Genomic DNA, 9438 nt, shown 5'->3' on the forward strand with positions numbered 1-9438 from the left:
ATCTTTAACAATAACAAACATCCTATGATACCATGTTGCATAGACCGAATATGTGTCTTGTTATGACCATGTTGTTGAAATGAGTTTAAGATTTCTGGATTTTAACAAGCCATACACTTTATTGCACTGTCATGGTATTTTGATGATTTTACCGTCTACATTTGCATGCTTTTGTTTTCAAAATGGAAGTGTTTAACGATTCTCTTATTTCTGGAATTTAACTTTCGATCAGTTTTTTATGGTTTATAGGTTTAAAATAGAAAGACTACATTTAATCAATATATATATATATATATATATATATATATATATATATATATATATATATATATATATATATATATATATATCAGAAAGGGGTTAAAATGTTTTTGTTCCACTACGTTGGTGGCCTGGTGTACGAAACCCTTGTTCCTTGTTCCATCGATCTCATCCATTAGTTGTGCTCTGCAGTCTTATCAGATCAAAGAAATGCTTAGAGAAGCCATGCAATATCATATTTATGAACATTAAATATTGATCAGTGAGAAACATGAAAGAAATCTGCACTTCTGTCACATTACAACACAAGAATACAAAAAAATGGAAGTGCTGAATGCACGATTCAAAGCATTAGGTAGGAAAGCAGAAAGCAGCTATGTATCTTGGTGCTTCACTAGGGGTATCCCTTGTTCTGAGACTAAACAACTTCAAATTTAACACAGAAAGTGACAAAGTTGGCTTTGGAAAACGTGGTAAGTGGAGGAGTTTATTCTTGGAATATACCCCATATATCTCAGATATATCTGCATTCATTTCTGATGTTTTCGTAGATATAATGATTTGCAAATTGATTCATTTGGGTTTCCCAAAACATCATTACCAAAAGTCAACTTTGAGGATTTTCAAAGCATGACGGTGTCTTCTGTGCCATTAAAATCGTAGTGGTGAAGGCACTGAGAAAGAAACCTATATATCCTGGAATTGCAGTTTCTGTGAAAGTGGCTAGCTAGTAGAATTTATATGTGCTGCCTTGCCTTTGCACGTGGAATAACATTTACTTAAAGGGAACGACAACGGAAGAAGAACATGTGAATTCAAATAAAATTAAGGTCTAAATGACGCACTTACGTGTACAAAAAGGAAAATCAGCGGAACCCTGAAAGTGTTTGGTGGCTTGTTTTTATCAGAATATAACCATTTCTGTTTCCTACTTCATATTGCATTAGCATGAATAAGGTTTGCTGATCTAACCATGACATGTTTAATGAAAATATACTTTTGTTTCAATAGCACGAATATTTTCAGTCCACAATTTCTTTAAAAGATATCAAAATAAAAAATTACTAAGTTTTGACAATTTTCTCTTATAATTTTATGTGCCATCTTTTAAGTGTTTTTTTTATTTTTAATATTTCAAAATCATTCAAAAGATGACACCTTATATTATAAGATAAAATTATTAAAAGTTAATAGTCAAAATATCATTATTTTATCAAAATAAGTTTAAAACCGTGAATGAATCTAACGTATTAGACTTTACCTCAGGTTGTATTAAACAAAAATTATATATTTTTAAATTAATAAATTAAATCTAACTCACGTAACTTCACATAATTTGCAGGTAGAATTATATATAGCAATAAAAATAATAAAGTGGGTCGATCACTTATAATATAACAAATATATAAAATAAATTAAAAAATAAAATATTTTTAATTTAATCAATCCATCAATATCTGATTCACTAAAAAAGTCAATTATTTTTAATTTGATACGTGGTAAGTCGATTTATATAACCTATTTCTGAAGAATAATTTTTTAATATTAGATATAATTTCTATTATAAACAATGAATTTAGAGTTGTTAGTTAAATTATAACGACTTCTTACTATGAGTTATGCAAAAACCAAACAGATATTTAATCGAGTTGGAGTTTTGTTTCGTATGAGGTTTGTATTAAAGACACGTTTGGTTTTTTTTGGTCATGTATGTTATATATATGTAAGTGCCATAAGAGGAATTAAGAAGAAAAGGTTAATTACTAATGAAGTGGATGACGCAGTGTTACCATAACTCTTAAAAGCTAGTAAATTATTCAAACAACCACTTGAAGTGAATTTTAAGATTGATTTAAAAAAAGAATTATTATTTCAATAAACTTTTTCAATAATTTTTAAAAAATTATTTCTCAATTTAATATGAAAATCAAATATGAATTAACTTGCTTAATTTTATTATGTTTTCGCTTTTGCACTCTAATTCATATAATTAATTATAATAAAATAAATACAAATATAATAAATTTGAAATAAGTTTTTTATAAAAATTTTCGCACCAGTTTTCCTTACTGATATTAAATCTTATTTGTTTATCTATATTACATTTAAAGTGGTTGTTTTGAATAATTTACTCACTTCTCCTGTCTCACTTGGTGATGTGTTATAGTACTTACTAAATCTTATTTGTTTATTTATATAAAATATTTAAAAATAACACTTAATTTTTAAAAAATTAAAAAAATTAGGAATAAATAATTATGGACATAAAAGAGAGAATCATTTTTATATATAGTTATAGATCATTTATTAATTTTTGTAAATAATTTTTTTATAAAAAATGGTTGATATTAGTTTTTTAATTTTTAAATAAGTCATGTTAGACATCACTATGAAATTTGATATATCAGATAAATTGATGTCTCAAAACTCATCAATCATTTATCATCACATGAAAATTTATTGAAAAAATAAAATAAAGTAAACAAATATAAAGCATGGGGGACCACATTAAACCCATGGTAACAATTACACTTCACCAAACATAAATAAACTATACTTGTTATGAAAATAATTAAATAAATACATGGAGGTAAAGTATTAAATCACTTGTATTGTTCTCTATAAATTAAAACTAAATTAGCTAATTTATCTGTATAGTGATTTTTTTCACAAAAATTTTGTGAAACTTTGAATTACACATACTTAAAAAATCAAGCATTGACGTCATCTTCTAAAACTCCAAGAAAAACAGTTTGTCGATAAAAAACAATCTAATTTAATTCAATAAGATTTAATAGAAAAATACACCTTTTGATGTGCTTAGCAAAAATTAACCAGAATAAAAAAAACAAAAACAATGGAAAACTTGGTATAAGTATGGTAATGTGGGACGGATCATGCGGACCTGCCTGCATAGGTTGAGTTATTTTGCTTACTTGGGATTATAAAAAAGTCGGAGTGTAGGAAGAAAAATTGGGGGTGCAGGAAGAAAAATATTTTCATGTGCAGATGATGGGCCAAATCAACCCGTTTTTTCCGATACAAAAACGAGACGGGCCGAAAGAGACAAACTCACCCGGGTTATCATCCTTAGTAGAAAGAAGGGTCATTGATCAATGCCCTCAGCATCATTAGTTGAGTTTAACCTCCAAAATTATATGACCCACAATCTCATAAAATCATGATTTTATTTAAATAAAACCAGTTTTCTCCTTAAGATATGGTTAAACATGGCTGAGTGATTTTCCACCAACACGTTACAATGTGTGGTGGTGGAAAAATACGAGTGTTGACAATAAAAAAATGGACTTTGGTACGCGTGACGGCCATACAAATTTGAATGAAAAATGGCGTTACCTTCTGATGATGATGGTCTTGGAATTTTCAACCCAAATCTGCTAATTTTTTCCTCCATTCCTTAACTTAACTGCGAAGCATCCTTGACTATATAACCGAAAATTATGCTCAGAAAGCTCTATAACAAAGTTTCCTCACACTTCTTTTCCTATCTGCAATTTCTCTTAACCCTTCTATTTGGTGCTACCAAGTTTATAATATGGTAGGTCACTTCATTCTTTCTCTTTTTATTTTCAAAAAAACAATCTCTTTAATTACATTATTTGTATACTTTCCTAATCCCTGTGCAATTTTTTTAGAGTTTAATGATTGTGTACTGATTTAATTGACTTTTACATCATTATCACTTCACAGTGTGCATTTCTTATTTTCTCACCAATTTGCAATTAAAACGTCATTACAAGTAAATTTTTGCTTTATTTTCTCAAATTTAAATATTTGAATTCACTTATTTCGATCATTGTAATTTGCTTATTTGACTCAAGGTCCTGATTATCCTACTGTAAGGATGACAATGTGGGTCGGTTCGGTTTGTTTAGGTCTGACCTGTATAAGGTCCGTATATTGCAGATTGGCCTCCTCCGTACAATTTATACGGATTGTAATTACTGGTCCGTCCCGCACATCACTTGGCCTGTGGGCTCGCGGGTTGGTCCGTTTTTTTTTTTTTTTATGATAAAACTTTCAATGTTTAAAAATTGGGAAACTTTAAAAAATTCAAAATTAAGTAAATGTTTTGGGGAGTTGGACGATAAATTGATAATTTAACATTTTCATCATATTCATACTATGAGATACACAATGTATTCTTTAAATTTTAGGCACATTAAAAAATACATAATACTTATCTTCTCTAGTTATACAATAATTTGTAATTTGTAACATTAATACAAAAGTTCATAAAAGAAGTAACTAATATTTGCAAGTATTGTGTAATTTATAATTTTTATACGAATTTATGGAACTTATACGGGCCGGGTTACTACGGGTCTGCAGGTTCACTACCCGGCCTGCCCCGTATTTTTTCACGGACCTGCAGGTCAGTCAGATGAGCCAGATTGATATTACCATCCCTACCCTACTGATTTCACAATTAAATGTTTTCTTTACTAAATTTAAATATAAAAGTTTTCGCGTGATGTTTTTTGGGTTGGCCCAATGCTTTAGTAACACTGGTATAATCTTAGCTTGACGAAACATGTTAACTATGAAGTTACTAATCTGCTTATTGCTTCTCCTGATTTCGATTCTGTAGGAACAAACCCTCTCCTTTGAATTTGAGGTATTGTTACTTTCTAGTTATATTTCATCTGTTCATATTCAAATATTGGTTTCCTATAAGCTTTTTAACATTATTTTCCCGATAATTTATTGCATATCAGCATGAATTTGTTCAAAACACCGAAAGAGTAAAATCTGTTGATTTGCATCCAACTCAGCCATGGTATGTAACAAAACTTCTATTTTTGTTCATTTAACATTTTCTACAGCATCTACAACGGATACTTATATCTGATACTTTTTCTCATGTAGGATTCTACTGGGTTTATACTCAGGAACTGTTTCTATTTGGAACTATCACACAAAGGTAATCAATTATACACGCACCGACAATAATGATTCCAGATTTTCTACTGATTTTTTAGTGTTGTCTTATGCTGAGCGTTAAAAATATATCGGTATTAATATTTTAAATATCTTTTTAATATATTTTAAAACGTCAAAATTAGTGGTAATCAGTGTATTATTACAAAGACACAATAGAAAAACGGCATAAAAAAATTAGGAGAGTCCAAATTCAACTGAACTGGTAATTGTTGTTCTGTATTTTTTTGCTTGGAACTTCAGTGTTGTTAACCTCCTTTTTTGATTCATTTGTTTGGTATATATATATTTTGATAATGTGGCAGTCTGAAGAGAAGTCTTTAAAAGTCAGCGAATCCCCGGGTAAATTAATTACAACATTTGTGTGATTCACAAATTTTTTCTTCCTTTGTTCTGTGTTTTTTTTAACTTCTCAATGGTTGCAGTGAGATCAGCAAAGTTCATTGCTCGGGAAAACTGGATTGTTGCAGCTACGGATGACAAATACATTCGCGTCTACAATTATGAGAAAATGGAAAAGATTGCAGAATTTGAGGAACATAAAGATTATATAAGGAGTTTGGCAATTCATCCTTTCTTGCCATATGTAGTGTCAGCTTCAGATGATAAAGTTCTAAAATTGTGGAATTGGAAGGAAGATTGGTCTTGAATTTTGAAGGTCATTCACACTATCTGATGCAAGTGGCATTTAACCCGCAGGATCCCTCTACCTTTGTTAGTGCATCCCTCGATGGTACCTTAAAGGTCAGATATTAACTTGTAAACTTTACATCTATTTTTGGTCGATTTGTGATTTTTTACACAATGTCAAATTCTTTTAGAAATTCCATATCGACTAAAGATAAAACCTAAAACCAATTTATAATATATAAGTAGGTGCAATCCTCATCTTACAAGCTGATTTTGTGAAGTTGAGTTAAATTTAAAGTCTATTTCTAACAAACTCATTTATTAACATCTTGCCGCAATTTTCTCCTTTTGTAGATTTGGAGTCTTGATTCCTCTGTTCCAAAATTTACCTTGGAAGGACACAAGAAAGGAGTGAATTGTGTTGATTATTTCGTAAGCAATGGCAAACAATATCTTTTAAGTGGTTCTGATGATTACACTGCCAAGGTTTGCTTGTCAATAATTACTCCTTAAAAATAGTTTTTTCAGTCTTTTGAGCTGTTTCTTATCAAAATCATAATCCACATTTCCACAGGTTTGGGATTATCAGTCTAGAAACTGTGTGCAGACACTTGAAGGACATGAAAACAATGTCACTGCCATTTGTGCTCATCCTGAGCTCCCTATAATAATAACAGCTTCAGAGGATTCTACTGTTAAAATATGGGATGCTGTCACTCACAGGTATTTCATTATCCATTTGACGTCTCCTTTTTACCCGAGTGCTCACACTTTTTTTTCTTTCCTTTTATTTTGGTACGAACCATATATGTCAAAAATTTACAATTACATATGTTTGTATTACTTAAACTATAATGCAAAATTATTTTCGTTCGTGTTTCAAATTTTGATAATTTTTAGTCTTCAAACTATGTTGGAAGTCCCATATCAATTAGAGAAGATAATTTCATAATATATAAGTGAAATGCAAACCTTATGTTTTGTGGGAGTTAGGCTTAAACTTCACTTCTAACATGTTATCAGAGTCTGTTAGAGTCTATCTTATCTACTCGTTCACATCTTTAACAGTTGTCACTTGCCATTAACTTGCAGGCTTCATACCACGTTGAACTTTGGTCTCGAGAGAGTATGGACTATTGCCTACAAGAAAGGATCATCTCAGTAATTATCTGAAACTTCCTTTAACTTAAAAAAAAAAGAATAAAAAAAACTCTTGCTATAATTTCTTACTGATTGCAATGACATCGCTGCTTCGTGCAGGCTTGCTTTTGGATGCGACAAAGGCTTGGTCGTCGTTAAGGTCAATCTCGTAGCTGCCAAATGAAACAGGTTTTGAGACTGTAATATCCTTATACAAACAACTAAATAAAAAATTATAATCAAGATTAAAATCTTGAACAAAAACTCTGTATACGTAAAATTTTATAATCTTAGCTACCAATTTTAAATTAATTATTACAATTCTGCAATTTAATTACCTTCTAAAATATACTTCTCACTTTATCATCTACACCCTTTTTGTTCAGATTTCAGAAGCAAGAATCTAATAAGCCAACCTCTGATAGCCGCTGAGCTTAACCGCTGAGACAGCATGATATTCTGCATTAAAGCTTGGTTCTAAGTTGTTCCTAGAATAAATAAATATATGTATAGTCTAAATCTCTCTTTTATGTACGTCACTTTGTTATGTAATATACTAGTGTTTGTACCTGTTCGTTTTAATTGATGAATTTTCGTTTGTGTAATATATTCAATAAAATGTGTAAAAAGTGTAAAATAGTTTGAGGAATTCATTTATATTTGTAGCAGTTAAATATTCGAACCAAATAATTAGAGCAGGTATTAAATAGAAGAGATAATCTAAATATTACAAACAAAACATATTGAATATAATATTATTATAACAGTTAATGAAATAAATAATTTATTAAAAGATAATAAGATTTTCATAAAGATAATTGCAAAAAAATAACCAATTTCTATAATTTTATTATAATTTTTTAATGTTGTAGACTTTTCTTTTTCATTGTGGATAATTATTTGAATTTGTTATGGTTCAAATAGACTTCTTATATTTCTTTTGGGACAAATAACTTTATTTATGATTTTATTTTATGTAAGAATACTCTTGTAGATTTTCTTTTCCTAAATAAAATCATGTTAGAAATTACTAAAAATTTTGATGATATCCAATGTTCTTCGGTCATTATCATCTCACATGAACAATTATTAAATAAATAAAAAAACACAAAACATAATAAATCACACAAAACTCATATAAAAATTATATTTTACGAAACATAAATTTATTATATCTTTTATAAAAAAATCTAAATAAATTCATAGATATAAAACATTAAACTACTCAAAATATTTTTTTTATAAATAAAAATCAAATTAACTAATTTATCTAGCATAATAATATTTCTAATATAAAAACTTTAAAATAAATATATTTAAAAAAGTACAAATATTATCTTCTAAAACATGATCAATAAACCATTCTATAATTGATTTCTAATTCTTGACGATAAAAATCCATTAGGAATTGGATCATTGCTCATAACAAAGACCAAATAAAGTTAACATAAATATTACATGAATAAATAAATTATAAAAATTAAAAGCAAAAACGATTATTATATACAAATATATATATATATATATAACAATAATAAAAAAAAAAATTTCTTTTGTATCCACATTTCATAATACCAACTCTATCCTTTATAATATAATTATTTATTATATTTTTTAAAATTAATAGTTATTTTTACCTATTTTTTATAAAATTGTTTATCTTTTTTTTTATTCATCAACAATTAATTTTTTTATTCATTTCACTTTATTTTTAACATTTCACTTCATTTTTAATAAATATAAATTTATTTTATATATTAACTTAATAACATTATATTATTATCATCTACTAAAATATTATCATTCATATTTAAAAAATACGTATACACAAACACTATTGCGTCTATATGTACGTTAATATATATATATATCAGTACAAAATCTGGTTGCTTATGCTTTCGTTCGTTTGTTTCACAAGCAGAGTTAGTATTGGAAGCTGCAAGTGTGTGTGAGAAAGAGAGAGATACGTTACAGAGGGAAACCAAAGCAAAATCTCAAACCAGAGGGGATAGAGATAAAGAGAGAGGGACGTGGTGTGTTGTTTCTCTGAGTGGTGTGCACCAAGCAACGCAAGTGGCCATAAAATTCAACCTGGTTTCTCGGGATTCTTAATTTTCATCATTATATATATATATATATATATATATATATATATATAAACTTATGTCTTTAAAATAATCATTCTATCACTAAAATTTCAAAGAATTATGAAATAATTTAGTAATTATGTTATTAAAAATTGTACACACATCAATAAAAATATTTTTTTTGGTGGCATAAATTTTAAATTAATTTATGTAAATGTATTTTTTTATAATAACATAAAATTTATTAATTGACCCCAGAGTACAATTTTACATAGTCTATTTATGATTAGTAGAGTACTGAATTCTTTAAAATATTGATAATAATTTTCGATTATCAATAAACAAATTCACACCAAAA

At 28.1% G+C, this 9438-nt stretch overlaps 1 pseudogene; it reads left to right on the plus strand.

Annotated features, from left to right (window-relative positions):
* The first annotated feature begins 3713 nt into the window (after positions 1 to 3713).
* LOC114184119 lies at positions 3714 to 7630 on the plus strand (annotated as a pseudogene).
* Positions 7631 to 9438: the final 1808 nt, after the last annotated feature.

This window comes from Vigna unguiculata, chromosome 5 (assembly GCF_004118075.2).
Source record: "Vigna unguiculata cultivar IT97K-499-35 chromosome 5, ASM411807v1, whole genome shotgun sequence".
NCBI lineage: Eukaryota > Viridiplantae > Streptophyta > Magnoliopsida > Fabales > Fabaceae > Vigna > Vigna unguiculata.